Genomic DNA, 16,126 nt, shown 5'->3' on the forward strand with positions numbered 1-16,126 from the left:
GGTTCAAAGTTATGGTCCTAATAATGCACACTAAACTCAGCAAAAGAGAAATGCAGTGAGAACTTCAATAGATTTAGAAAATGTTTTTTAAAAACCAGAGTAGAACAGAACAACTGAAATGAGAAATACATTAGGGAGAGTCAACAGCAGATTAAGTGATACTGAAAAATGTACAAGTGACCTGGAAGATAGAATGACGGAAATGACCCAATCAGAAGAGCATTAAAAATTAATTTTAAAAAATGAGGATAGTTTAAGGGACATCTTAAACAACACCAAGTATACTAACATTTGCATGATAGGGGTCTCAGAAGCAGAAGAGAGAGAGAAAGGGTCAGAAAATGCATCTGATTAAATAATGGCTGAAAACCTCCCTAACCTGGGAAAAGAAACAGATATCCAGGTCCAGGATAACCAGGCCCAAAATTTAAAAACAGAGAATTTTTAAGGCAGCAAGAGAAAAACAAGTCACACACAAGGAAATTGCCAAAAGGCTATCAACTCATTTTTTTTACCAGAAACTTTGCCAGCCAGAAGGGAGTGGCATGATATATTTAAAGCACTGAAAGAAAAAAGCCTAAAACCAAGGATATTCTACCAGACAAATTGATCATTCAGAACTAAGGGAGAGATAAAGTTTCCCAGACAAGCAAAAACAAGAGTTCATCACCACTAAACCGGACTTATAAGAAATGCTAAAGGGTCGTCATTAAAAAAAAAAAAAGAAAGAAAGAAAGACAATGCCATAACTAGAAATAAGAACTATATGGGAAAAAAACCAAACACCTCAGTGGTAAAGTCAAATGTATACAAAGGAAGTGGATCAACCACTTAAAGATGCTAATATGAAGGTTAAAGGACAAAAGACATAAACCAACTATAACTACAATAAATGGTTAAGGGATACACAAAATAAAAAAAATGTAAAATATGCTGTCAAAAACATAAAATGTTTACCAGGGGAAAAAGGGAGGAAAGATAAACTGGGAGATTGGGATTGCCATATACACACTACTATGTATAAAATAGATAACTGATAAGGACCTACTGTATAGCATAGAGAACTCTCTCTACTCAGTACTCTATAATGACCTATATGGGGAAAGAATCTAAAAAAGAGTGAATATATGCACATGTATAACTGATTCACTTTGCTATACACCTGAAACTCACACAATATTATAAATCAAATATATGCCAATAATATTTTTTAATTGAAGGGGAGAAACTTTAAAATGTAGAGCTTTTACAATGTGTTTGAACTAAAGTAACCAACAACTTAAAACATATAGCTATATACATAGGTCAACATATATGAACTTCATGAAAACCACAAACCAAAGACCTACAATAGACACACAAAAAATAAAGACAAAGGAACCCAAACACAGCACTAAAGAAAATCATCAAACAAAAAGAAATAGACTAAGAGAAGAAACACATAAGAACTGCAGAAACAAAAAAGAAACCAGAAAGCAATCAATAAAATGTACATACCTATCAACAACCATTTTAAATATAAATAGACAAATCTCTCCAATCAAAAGACAAAGAATGGCTGGATAAGAAAACAACAAACAAGACATATATATATATATATACTGCCTACAAGAGATTCACTTCAGAGATCAAGACACACAAAGAAAGAAAGTGAAGATATTTCATGCAAATGGAAATAAACAAACAGAAAGCTTCAGCAAAACTCATATTAGAAAAAATATACTTAAGACAAAGGCTATTAACAAAACATAAAAAAAGGGCATCACATAACAATAAAGTGGTCAATCCAAGAGACAATAGAATATTTGTAAATATATATGTGCCCAACATAGGAGCACCTAAATATATAAAGCAAATACAAATAGACATAAAGGGAGAAATTGACAGTAATACAATGATAATACCCCTACTTACATCATTCCAGACAGAAAATCAATAAAGAAACAGTGGCCTTAAATGTCATATTGAACCTAATAGATATCTACAGAACATCCCAACCAAAAAGAGAATACACAGAATTTTTTTTTCAAGTGTATATGAAACATTCTCCAGGATAGATCACATGTTAAACCATAAAACAAGTCTCAGTAACTTTAAGAAGACTGAACTCATAGTAAGCATCTTTACCAAACCACAATATATAAAACTAGAAATCAATTCTACAAAGAAAAAATTTAAGAAAAAACAAAAACACATGGAGTCTAAACAACATCCATACAATCCAGTAATTCCACATTTGGGTATTTATGCAAAGAATATAAAAACACTAATTTGAAAAGATGACTTTCCAGGAATTCCCTGGCTGTCCAGTGGTTAGGACTCCACATTTTCACTGCTGAGGGCCCAGTTCCAATCCCTGGTCGAGGAACTAATATCCCATAAGCTTCATGGCACAGCAAAAAAAGAAAAAAAATGAAAAGATATGTACATCCCAATATTCATTGCAACATTATTTACAATAGCCAAGATATGGAAGCAACCTAAGTGTCCATTAACAGATGAATGGATAAAGAAAAGTAAAGTAGATTGCGTGTGTGTGGGTGTGTGTGCATGTGTGCATGCTCTTGTGCATGTAGAAATAGAATATCACAATTTGCATTTTTGACAATTTGGATGGACCTAGAGGGTATTATCTTTAGTGAAATGTCAGAGAAAGACAAATACTACACATTTTTATTTATATGTGAAATATGAAAACTGAAGCAAGTAAACAAAGAAAATAGAAACAGACTCAAAGATACAGAGAACAAACTAATAGTTGCCAAAGGGGAGAGGGATGGGAGGATGAGTGAAATAGTGAAGGTAATTAAGAGGTATAATAGAAACTACCAGTTACAAAATAAGGGAGGGTATATATGTATACACATAGATGATAGACTTCATTGTATAGCAGAAATGAACATAGCATAATAAAGCAATTATACTCCAATAAAAAAATAAGTCATGGTGATAACAATGTATGGCAGAAAAAAATAGTCAATATTATTTTAATAACTTTATATGAGACTTCCCTGGTGGCTCAGACAGTAAAGAATCTGCCTGCAATGCAGGAGACCCAGATTTGATCCTTGGGTCAGGAAGATCCCCTAGAAAAGGGAATAGCAACCCACTCCAGTATTCTGGCCTGAAGAATCTCATGGACTGAGGAGCCTGGAAGGCTACAATTCACTGGGTCTCAAACAGTAGGATATGACTGAGCAACTAATACTGTCACTTTTTCACTATGGTGTGTAGCATACAAAAATATCAAATCACTATGTTGTATGAGTGTGTTAGTTGCTCAGTTGTGTGTGACTCTTTGTGACCCCATAGATTATAGCCTGCCAGGCTCCTCTCTCCATGGAACTCTCCAGGCAAGAATACTGGAGTGAGTTGCCATGCCCTTCCCAAGGGGATCTTCCTGACCCAGGGATCAAACATGGGTCTCCTGCATTGCAGGCAGATTCTTTACTGTACAAGTCACCAGGGAAGCCCACTATGTTGTATACCTGAAACTAAAATTGTAAGTCAACTAATATTTCAAGAAGGTATAGAATGGCACAACTGATTGTCAGCAGGAAAGTTACTACAGAATAGGAGGTACCATGAATTGCCTTTCAAATGTTATAGCAATGCCACCTTTACCACCATTTTTTTTCTGTTATTTCTTTTTTTTTTTACTTTATTTTACTTTACAATACTGTATTGGTTTTGCCGTACATTGACATGAATCCACCACGGGTGTACATGCATTCCCAAACAAGAACCCCCCTCCCACCTCCCTCCCCACAGCATCCCTCTGGATCATCTCTGTGCACCAGCCCCAAGCAGGCTGTATCCTGCATCAGACAGACTGGCGATTTGATTCTTTTTAAAGACAACTTTTATTCATCACATAACAGTTTAATCAACGTAGTTGTAGGGCTCTCTTTTAATTTCCTCACCATTCTGTGAGTGTGTGTGTGTGCCCATATGGAAGGAGAGAATGCACTTTCCCTAATTTTTTAATATTTCAGTTTGCAAATACATTTCTTGCTGTGTCATTCATACAGGTTTCATCCTCACAGAATAAAAACTGGTGACATGTTACTCTCTACTGCTTAGCTATTCACCACTACCCACCATTACAGTTTGTAAATGAGGTCATTAATTAATTTGATAATCAGCAAACAATGAAAGAACTCAAATTTCAAAGGATAAGACTTCAGAAAGAGAGGAAAAGTGTTGAATACATAACAAGGGTGGGTTACTAAATAATATTCTATTCAAGTTTGATTACCACTGCCCAAGCTTCTTATGAGTAAACTGTTGACAGTCAACATACCAGATTCCCCAAATTAAGCACACTTCTCTATAATTAAATATCACAGCTTCATTGTTCTGATAACAAAATTGAAATATTTTCCACCATCATAATATCCTTAGTAGATAATGTCATTGGAATAGAATGATGTTACCACATGATAATAGGCTCTCGACGCCAAAGTGAAGTTATACTGTTTATTTTCAAAGCAGATCATTACATCGACTTTTTTTCCATTACCAAGATTGATGCAGCTTTAAAGGTGACCAACAAAAATTTCAAAAAAAAAAAATGACTTAACAGTAGGGTTATGTGCTGAATGATTCAAATACCGAGGGAGATGCCACATATAGCAGCATAGAATCCATTTAAAAATTAACCTTTGCCAAACCTTCAGCAGCAGTTTGCTCTGAAAAATGAGAGCAGCTGTCAGAGGCCCCAAAGTGCTTCAAAACACAATAAAACCTTGTGTTGACATAGTCCATTTCTCGATAACTATGGAATTCTGGAATAGAACACCCACTAACAGAGCAACCTGGTGTGCAGCTAACAGACATGAGCCAACTCATCTTGACAAGCAGCCTAAAGGAAGGTTGTGCTACAAATACCAGGCCCTGCAAACAGACTCTCACCACAAACCAAAGCAAAACCTTCCCACACGCCTCTGAGACCATAGCCATTGCAGTCACTTGGAGATACAACCCTATCAGTGAGGTCATCTTCCAATACTAGAGACAAACAATGACTACCTTTCTCTGAGAGTCAAAACACCTACACAAAGGCCTTTCAGCTAGAACATGCTTAATACAAATGACTGCATTATCACATTTCATCTCTCCCCTCCAGAGGAAGGCAAAGGGACAGGACAGGGGGACTACCTCTAAATTTTTTAAAAAGAAAAGGTAGGTGATTCAGCTTGGACTAGTTGACTTTCAAAATCAGATATGGCATTGGAAAGATACACCAATTTCTATATACTTTTCATTTAAGAAATATTTCATGAGTAAGGCACTCTGTGAAGGGCTGCTGAAGGTAGAAAAAGAAAACAAACAAAAAAGCCTACTCTACTCAAATCAAGCTGCCTGCTCACTGGTATTTATTTTCTCTTCATGAAGTCATTTGAACTGGGTGGGTTCCAGTTGAAAGTATTTTGTACAGTCAGTGCTTGCTGCTCGCATGAGATGTGTGCCATGCACAATATTTTTGATAATGATGTTAATTGGTCCTGAAAATAACTTCTTTATAATTCTAAAGAATTATACATGTGTTAGGGATGCCTGAGGCTGCAAGGGCCTCAGTTACATATAAAAGATTTAAAAGGACAGATTTCTCAACTGGACAGTCCAATAGATTGACACTGATTATTTGCAAGGATGGTAGTAGCCACAGTATCTGAAAGAAAATGATAGTATAAGAAAAAGTTTTTAACGATAGCTCATTCATGAAAGAAAGCACTTAATATAGAGCTCCTCAAACATATTCCAAGAAGGCATTTCTCAGTGTCACATATTGCCCCTGGGAAAGATCCTATCCAGGAAGGGCTCACCGAGAGCCCTGATTGGTGTAGCAGTACCACAAAATCTACAGCTGTGTCCCCAAGCCCCACTCCCATCCAGCCCTCTAGCAACTTGTGCTTGTGATGTCCTCTGCTGACAGAAAATTCTCTTTTATTAATAAAACCCCTAGTTCTGGGCATGCTTGCTCATGTTTGCTTTTTCTGTAACTCCCTGTCTTGGTCTCTTGCTCCCAGTCTTTGTGCTAGTTTCTTAGCACCTTGTACTTCTTAGTAGCACTTATAACACTCATTATAGGTTTAATGTCTGTTTCTCTCTGTTTCTCATTAGACAGTAAACACTGTTCTATGAATTAGCATCTGATTGTTTGCTACTGTATACCCAGTATTTAGCATAGTCCCTGGCACATAGTAGGTGCCTACTAAATGCACCTTGACTATCTTGATCCTCATAGGCTCTGACACCTATTTTTGATCAGAAAGCAAACTGGATTCTGGCTTAAAACTCATGGGTCTCATAAACAAATTCTTCAGCATCTGACTTATCCACAATAAAAACCCTGACACTAAATCCCAGTTTGGGTTCTCTAGAGCTATGGCCATGACTTGCTTTTGCCAGTTATCTCATGGTGTGGGAGGAAACACTACTTTTTGACAGTGAGGTGGCTCAGATTGCCTTGTCTCCATCCCTAGACTCTGGCTATCAGTTAGACTTCCCAGAGGTTTTCTTTTGAACTTCCCTGATGCTGTTTACGTGGACATTTTTCCTATTGCTAAAAATTAAACTCTAATTCAAGTTACTTTAGCCTAGGGTAACCATACTATTGTGTCAAATATGTTAAAATGCTTCCATGCCCTTGTTAGATATAATTAACATAGTATTTTGCTATAACATTTTAAAAGAGCTTTATAATTTTGTTTTAGAAAGAATATGGTACACAAATTCTCCATAATTATCACTCATCTTGAGAATTTTGGCAAGGTAAAAAAATTCAATCTCCAAGTTGTTTCCAAATAAAATGAACATTTAATTATTAATAAATTTAACAAGTAATAGAATAAATGTATTCCAGTATTCTGGGAGGTGGGTCATAGAGGATCCTGCTGTGATTTATGTTGGAGAGTGTTTTGCCTATGTTCTCCTCTAGGAGTTTATGGTTTCTGGTCTTACATTTATATATTTAATCCATTTTGAGTTTATTTTTGTGTATGGTGTTAGAAAGTGTTCTAGTTGCATACTTTTACACGTGGTTGACCAGTTTTCCCAGCACCACTTATTAAAGAGATTGTCTTTAATCCATTGTATATTCTTCCCTCCTTCGTCAAGGATAAGGTGTCCATAGGTGTGTGGATTTATCTCTGGGCTTTCTATTTTGTTCCATTGATCTATATTTCTGTCTTTGTGCCAGTACCATACTGTCTTGATGACTGTGGCTTTGTAGTAGAGCCTGAAGTCAGACAGGTTGATTCCTCCAGTTCCACTCTTCTTTCTCAAGATTGCTTTGGCTATTCGAGGTTTTCTGTATTTTTATACAAATTGTGAAATTATTTGTTCTAGCTCTGTGAAAAATACCATTGGTAGCTTGATAGGGATTACATTTAATCTGTAGATTGCTTTGGGTAGTATACTCATTTTCACTATATTGATTCTTCCAATCCATGAACACGGTATATTTCTCCATCTATTAGTGTCGTCTTTGATTTCTTTCACCAGTGTTTTATAGTTTTCAATATATAGATCTTTGTTTTTCTTTTTTCCTCTCTGATTCATTTATTTCTACCATTCTATCTTCTATTTCACTAATCCTATCTTCTGTCTCCATTATTCTACTATTTGTTGCCTCCAGAGTGTTTCTGATCTCATTCATTGCATTATTCATTATATATTGACTCTTTTTTATTTCTTCTAGGTCCTTGTTAAACCTTTCTTGCATCTTCTCAATCCTTGTCTCCAGGCTATTTATCTGTGATTCCATTTTGATTTCAAGATTTTGGATCATTTTCACTATCATTATTCAGAATTCTTTATCAGGTAGATTCCCTATCTCTTCCTCTTTTGTTTGGTTTGATGGGCATTTATCCTGTTCCTTTACCTGCTGGGTATTCCTCTGTCTCTTCATCTTGTTTATATTGCTGCGTTTGGGGTGGCCTTTCTGTATTCTGGCAGTTTGTGGAGTTCTCTTTATTACAGAGTTTCCTCACTGTGGGTGGGGTTGTATCAGTGGCTTGTCAAGGTTTCTTGGTTAGGGAAGCTTGTGTCGGTGTTCTGGTGGATGGAGCTGGATTTCTTCTCTCTGGAGTGCAATGACATGTCCAGTAATGAGTTATGAGATGTCAATGGTTTTGGAGTAACTTTGAGCTGCCTGTATATTGAAGCTCAGGGCTGTGTTCCTGTGTTGCTGGAGAATTTGCATGGTATGTCTTGCTCTGGAACTTGTTGGCACTTGGGTGGTGCTTGGTTTCAGTGCAGGTATGGAGGCATTTGATGAGCTCCTATCGATTAATGTTCCCTGTAGTCAGGAGTTCTCTGATGTTCTCAGGATTTGGACTTAAGCCTCCTGCTTCTGGTTTTCAGTTTTATATTTACAGTAGTCTCAAGACTTCTCCTTCTGTACCACACCATTGATAAAACATCTAGGTTAAAGATGAAAAGTTTCTCCACATTGAGGGACAGCCAGAGAGGTTCACAGAGTTACATAGAGAAGAGAAGAGGGAGGGGGGAGTGTGGAATCAAAAGAGGAGAGAGGAAGCTAGCCAGTAATCACTTCCTTATGTGTGCTCCATAGTTTGGATTGCTCAGAGATGTTCATGGAGTTATACAGAGAAGAGGAGAGGGAGGAAGGAGACGGATGTGGGCAGGAGTATAAAAGAGGGGAATGAAAAGGAGAGAGACAGATCCAGCCAGTAATCAGTTACCTAAGTGTTCTCCACCGTCTGGAACACACAGCAATTCACAGAGTTGGGTAGAGAAGAGCAAGGGGAGGGAGGAGACAGAGGCAACCTGATGGAGAAAAAGGAGAGTCCAAAGGAGGAGAGAGCAGTCAAGCCAGTAATCTCGCTCTCAAGTAAAAGTGGGTACTGAAGATTGGGTTTTTGAAGATACAAAATTGATAAAAAATACAAAAAATGAAGATTAAAAATCTAGAGTAGAGGTTGGATTTTCAAAATTACAATATTAAAGAAAAGAAGAAGAAGAAAAAAAAAGTCACAAGAATTATTTAAAATATATATATATGAAGTTTGCTTTAAAAATAGGGTCTTTTTTTTGAAAAGTAATAGTAGGTTATAAAAATGAAAATTGAAGGAGAAATAGAGGACTTAAAAAATTTTAAATGTTAAAAAAAAAGAAGAAAAAACAAACATCAAAAAAAGAACGATCGTAAAAATAGTGAAGATATATCTAGGACTTTCTCTGGTGTTGTTGTGGGCAGTGTGGGGTCAGTTCATTTTCGGATAGTTCCTTGGTCTGGTTTATGTTTCTCAATATCTATAGGCCCCTTCCTATGTAGTCGGTACTATCGACAGGGTTTTAATCTATTGCACCTGTCACTTCCAAGGCGGTTCCCTCTGTTTTAGCTTCTTCTGTTTGCTGATCTCTTCATTGTCTGATTTCTGCCCTGACACAAGGAGGGTGTTGGTGGACACATTTTTTTAGGCTCACTTGTTCAGTCGTGCTGTGGGGAGGGAGGGATGCTGCAAACAAATAACACTGGCACATGCTCACAGTGTCTCAGCCATGCTGGGCCTGCCTGCACTCACAGCACACACAGCTCAGGCTCTAGGTTGCTTTGCCAGGAAACGTCTGAGGCTGGCCCTGGGCTGCATGCACCTCCCAGGTCTAAGCGGCTCAGGCTCAGGCACTCAGGTAGTCCTCAGAGGTGCAGACCCGTTTGGGCCTGCGTTTTGTGCCCTTCCCAGGTCCGAGTAGCTCAGGTGTTTGGTGAGCGCGGTCGCTGCAGCTTATCGCCTCTCTCGTCCCTGCTGCTCAGTTTTCTGGGTGTACAGCTGGCTCACCTTCTCAGGCGGATGATGACTGTTATCGAAGACAATGAGCTGCTTTTCTGGGTGCCTGATGTCCTCTGCCGGCATTCAGAAGTTGTTTTGTGGAATTTACTCAGCATTGAAATGTTCTTTTGATGAATTTGTGGGGGAGAAAGTGGTCTCCCCATCCTATTCCTCCACCATCTTAGGACCACCCCTGTTAATTTAATTTTTGTATTGTCTTTTCATATTTGTAGGCAATACTTTCACTCAGACATTTTTATGGGCACCTGAAAAGCTCATGGTCCCTTGGTAATACTTCTACAGAGTTAAAGGCACAATAGTATCTTATCATAAGAAAGCTTCTTTTCCTTATGAACTAGTGCAGAGGCCTGGCCCTTACCAATCTGCTAAGACCTACACAGTTGAGTCATTTAATGGGCAGCTGTGTTGTGGGCAATAAACTCCAATTAACTCTTGGGTTAGTGAAATCTCTAATATTTCCCTATCACTATTAAACATTGCCTAGTTTTTATAAAGACTTGGGAACCTAAATGATTCTTTTCTCTGAAAACTTGTCTCTTCATGTAAAAGCCCCACTTACACAGCATGTTGTCAAACAAGTGATTGACAAGTGTCAAACAAGTGTCAAACTAGTGAGGCTATATCACATATGTCTAGAATTCTGCCTCCAGCCTCCAGATACCTGGTTAAATCCTGATATAAGTGACTTTTGCCTCACACAGGACACATTCCATTCCCCTAACTAGCCTGACTGCTGAGTTTGACCAAGTCATTTTCAAAAATACTTTCAGAAGGGGTTCTAGTTCATTCCAGAAATTGCTGCTCTCTCCCAAACTCCTGAGAGTGGGATTGAGTGACTGACTCTTTTTCATTAATTCAGTATTTATTTGACATTTATTATGCACAAATAAGTACATGGACAATAAAGATATGAGCTGGAGAGTCTGAGAGGTGCTGTAGTCAGTCAGTAATGCAAGCTGATTAGGGATCCCTCAGTCAGTCAGTAACATAAGCCTCCAAAAGGCCCAGACAAAGTACATTCTCTTCTGCATAACACTGAGCTCAGAACAGACTTTTTCCTGGTAACCAGGCAGGCACACAAGGACAAGCATGCCATAACAACTGCAATTGGATTTGAGTCCCAAAATAGACTCTGCTGGTTATATTAATTCACTTCAAATTACATATGCATCTCTCTGAAGTATTACTAAATAATATGTTTCACAGATATTACTGATAGGAAAACCTCATTAGATCATGCCATTCTCTTTTTTCCCCTGGCGAATAAATGAGTTGTCTAGTACCCTATGATTAGTGGGCATTGGTTATGACCAAACTGTCAACTGTTTGGAAGCACTTACTTAATCATGGTAGCAAGGGACAGGTAAATATGTGCATTTAACTGAGTCCACAATGTTTGCTATGCTTTGGGTTTTATTTCTACCTATTGGGTTATGCCTGACAAATAGAGTTTACTTCATTCTGTTTCAGTAAGTAATATACTGTTAAAGAGTCTTTCTAATCCAGTTAAGTCTTCTAAAAATCTGATTATGATGGATTAATTAAAAGCTTGTTTTATGTCTCCAAAACGTTGCTCCTCCATTCCTCCAAGGAGCCTTCTGCTCATTTGCAGATTTATCAGGGAAACACAAGAGAACTAAATTGGCCCACCAAAGGTTCACAGTAACTTTGGAAAAAAACTGCTGGATTCCTGTGTGATTGGCTGCCAGCATCTTTGGGCAGGTGACTGATCAATAGGAGTATTTGCTGAGTTTGAGAAACACAGAGGTTGAGAGCCTGACATTTGCAGACTAGTTGGATTCAAATCCTGGATCTACTATTTTATTATTTGTGAGACACTGAAATATTACTTAGTTCTTGTCTGCCTTTCATCCTCTCTATAAAATGGACCTGAAATAGAACCAGTATAGTGTTGTTTATAAAGATTAGATGAATTACAGCAGAAAGCTGGTGCCTAATAAAAGTTACTTAAGTGAAAATTGCATTTATAAAAAGATAATAAGAATTTCTCAAGTTTACTTTTTCTGAAAATCCTTACTAAAATCCTAAGAGCTAAAGTTAGTATTTTCAATTCATAGAGGAAACCAAGCTTCACAATCAATCATTTCTTCCAATATCACAAAACTACTAAGAATTAGAACCAGAATTTGAACTAAAGTCTCCTTGAAGGTAAAGTCTGAATTCTTGACATGATAGCAATAACAACAATATAAACTGAATACCGAAAATTCAATGCTGCTTTGTATTCACATACCTATTCAGCATTACTTAGTACATGGGTCAAAAGTAAAAAGACATGTTCTGTCCGTAAGGCCAAATCAAGTTACAACAATCACGTCTAATGAAAGATGGAATGCTTCATGAAGAAAATGTCATTAACCTGAGCGTAGAAAATTAGTAATGCTTCTCTAAGTCAAACAGTCCAGAGTTGGTTTGGATGAAAGTTGACAGTTCGTTTAATTCAGGTCATTCATATCCAAGACTTAGATTCTCTTCATTTTTAATCCCTCTTACTTGACACATAGCTTCTGCTTGGATACCTCTAGAGAGGAAAAAGATGTTCACTGGTGACCTCTAAAGGGGGCCTTTCAATTCTGGGATTCTATAGATTTATCATTTAATACCTTTGTTGAATTTCCTTCCAAAAAGAGGATTCTACTATTAATATTAATATAAAGCAATATAAAGCTAGACTAGGTAGGAAAAATTTCAATTCTAAAGAAGTCAACTATAGGAAGTGATCAAAGCAGAATATTAATGTGGTCAGATTTACATTTTCAAAGTTCTCTCAGCACAACAGTGAAAGATGGAGGGAGTTGGGGGAGAAATGGAGATGAGAAAATTATTAAGTGAGGCTAGAGCTATAGGAATAGTGGCAAAGAAACCCTAAATATTATTGGGACATAAAACTGGCAAGCTCAGAGCTTTGTTGTTATTCAATTGCTAAGCCGTGTCCGACTCTTTACAGCGCCATGGACTGCAGCATACCAGACTTCCTTGTCCCTCACTATCTCTCTGAGTTTGCTCAAATTCATGTCCTTTGAGTGGGTGATGCTATCTAATGATCTTATCCTCTGCCAACCCCTTCTCCTTTCACCGTCAATCTTTCCTAGCATCAGGGTCTTTTCAATGAGTTAGCTCTTTGCATCAGGTGGCCAATTAGAGCTTCAGCTTCAGCATTAATCCTTCCAATGAATATCCAGGTTTGATTTCCTTTACGTTTGATCTCCTTACTGTCCAAGGGACTCTCAAGAGTCTTCTCCAGCACCACAATTCAAAAACATCAATTCTTCCTGGCTCAACCTTCTTTATGGTCCAACTCTCATATCGATATATGACTATTGGAAAAACCACAGCTTTGAATACAGGGACCATATGCCGTCTAGGTGGGCTTCCCAGATGGCTCAGATGGTAAAGAATCCACCTGCAATGAGGGAGACCTGGGTTTGATCCCTGGGTTGGGAAGATTCCCTGAAGAAGGAAACAGATACCTATACCAGTATTTTTGCCTGGAGAATTCCACAGACAGAGGAGCCTGGCAGACTATAGCCCATGACATTGCAAAGAGTCGGACATGACTGAGTGACATTCACTTTCACTTCACTTCTACGTTTGTCATAGCTTTTCTTCCAAGGAGCAGGCATCTTTTAATTAATTGGCTACAGTCATCATCCACAGTGATTTTGAAGCCAAAGAAAAGAAAAATTGCCACTCCTTCTACTTTTCTCCCTTCTGTTTGACATGAAATGGTGGAACTGGAGCCATGATCTCAGTTTTTTGAAGGAACAAGCTTTTTAAATCTCTTCTTTCACCGTCATCAAGAGGCTCTTTAGTTCCTCTTCAATTTACAGTGGTACCATCTGCATATCTGAAGTCATTGATATTTTTCCTGGCAACCTTGAGTCCAGCTTCTGATTCATCTAGGCTGGCATTTCACATGATGTACTCTGCATATAAGTTAAATAAGCAAGGCAACAATATAGAGCCTTGTCGTACTCCTTTCCGAATTTGGAAGCAGCTTATTGTTCCAAGGTCCAGTTCTAACTGTTGCTTCTTGAACTACATACAGGTTTCTCAGGAGACAGGTACAGTGGGCTGGTATTCCCATCTCGAAGAATTTTCCACAGTTTTTTGTGATCCACACAGTCAAAAGTTGTAGCATAGTCAATGAAGCAGAAGTAGGTGTTTTTCTGGGATTTCTCTGCTTTCTCTATCATCCAACGAATGTTGGCAATTTGATCTCTAGTTCCTCTACCTTTTCTACATCCAGCTTGTACATTTGGAAGTTCTCAGTGCACATACTGCTGAAGTATAGCTTGAAGGATTTTGAACGTAACCTTGCTAGCATGTGAAATGAGCACAATTATGTGGTAGTTTGAACAATCATTGGCATTGCCCATCTTTGGGCTTGGAATGAAAACTGACTTTTTCCAGTCCCGTGGCCACTGCTGAGTTTTCCAAATTTATTGATATATCAAGTGCAACACATTAACAGCATCATCTTTTAGGATTTTTAAATAGTTCACCTGGAATTCCATCACCTCCACTAGTTTTGTTCATACTAATGCTTCCTAAGGCCCCAACATCACACTTCAGGATGTCTGGCTCTGGGTGAGTGACCACACCATCATGGTTATCTGGATCATTTTAAGACTTTTTTGTACAGTTCTTCTGTGTATTCTTGCCACATCATCTTAATGTCTTCTGCTTTTGTTAGGTCCTTATCGAATCTGTCCTTTATTGTGCCCATCCATGCATATCTCTAATTTGATATCTCTAATTTTCTTGAAGAGATCTCTAGTCTTTCCCATTCTATTGTTTTCCTTTATTTCTTTGCTCTGTTCACACAAGAAGGCTTTCTTACCTCTCCTTGCTATTCTCTGGAACTCTGCATTCAGTTGGGTATATCTTTCCTTTTCTCCCTTGCCTTTTGCTTCTTTTTTCTCAGCTATTTGTAAAGCCTCCTCAGACAATCACTTTGCCTTCTTCCACTTCCTTTTCTTTGCGATGGTTTTGTTTGCTGCCTTCTGTACAATGTTACAAACCTCCATTCATAATTTGTGAGGCATTTTTTTCTACCAGACCCTATCCCTTGAATCTATTTGTCACCTCCAATGTAAAATCATATGAAATTTTATTTAGGTCATACCTGAACAGCCTACTGATTTTCCCTACTTTCTTCAATTTAAGCCTGAATTTTGCAATCAGGAGTTCATGATCCAGCCACAGTCAGCTCCAGGTCTTATTTTTGCTGATTGTATAAAGCTTCTCCATCTTCGGCTACAAAGAATATGATCAATCTGATTTCAGTATTGACCATCTGGTGATATCCATGTGTAAAGTCATCTCTTGTGTTGTTGGAGGAGAGTATTTGCTCTGACTCTTGACATAGCAGTGTGTTCTCTCGACAAAACTCTGTTACTCTTCACCTTGCTTCATTTTTTACTCCAAGGCCAAACTTATCTATTATTCCATGTATCTCTTGACTTCCTACTTTAACATTCCAATCCCCTCTGATGAAAAAGACATCATTTTTGGTGTTAGTTCTAGAAGGTATTGTAGGTCTTTATAGAAACAGTCAACTTCAACTTCTTTGGCATTATGTGTTGGGCATAAACTTGGATTACTGTGATATTGAATGGTTTGCCTTGGTAACGAACAGAGATTGTTCTGTTATTTTTGAGATTGCACCCAAGTACTGCATTTCAGGGGGTCTTTCTGGTAGCTCAGATACTAAAGAATCTACATGTAATGCAGGTCACCCAAATTTGATCCCTGGATTGGAAAGATCCCCTGAGGAAAGGAATGGCTACCCACTCTAGTATTCTTGCTTGGAGAATTCCATGGACAGATAAGTGTGGCAGCCTACAGTCCATGGAGTCACGAAAATTCAGACACAGCTGAGTGACTAACATACACCTCATTTTGGACTCTTTGTTGACTATAAAGTCTACTCCACTTCTTCTAAGGTATTCTTGCCCACAGTAGTAGATATAATGGTCATCTGAATTAAATTCACCCATTCCTGTCCATTTTTAGTTCATTGATTCCTAACATGTTGATATTCACTCTTGCCATCTCCTGCTTGACCATGTCCACATACCTTGATTCATGGCCTAACAGTCCAGGTCTTATGCAATATTGTTCTTTACAGCATCAGACTTTAATTTCACCACCAGACCCATCCAAAACTAGCATCCTTTCTACTTTGGCCCAGCCACTTCATTCTTTCTGGAGCTATTAGTAATTGCCCTCTGCTCTTCCCCAGCAGAAGAGCAGAGGATGCCTTCTGATCTGTGGGGCTC

Source organism: Capricornis sumatraensis, chromosome 11 (genome assembly GCF_032405125.1).
Source record: "Capricornis sumatraensis isolate serow.1 chromosome 11, serow.2, whole genome shotgun sequence".
Lineage (NCBI taxonomy): Eukaryota > Metazoa > Chordata > Mammalia > Artiodactyla > Bovidae > Capricornis > Capricornis sumatraensis.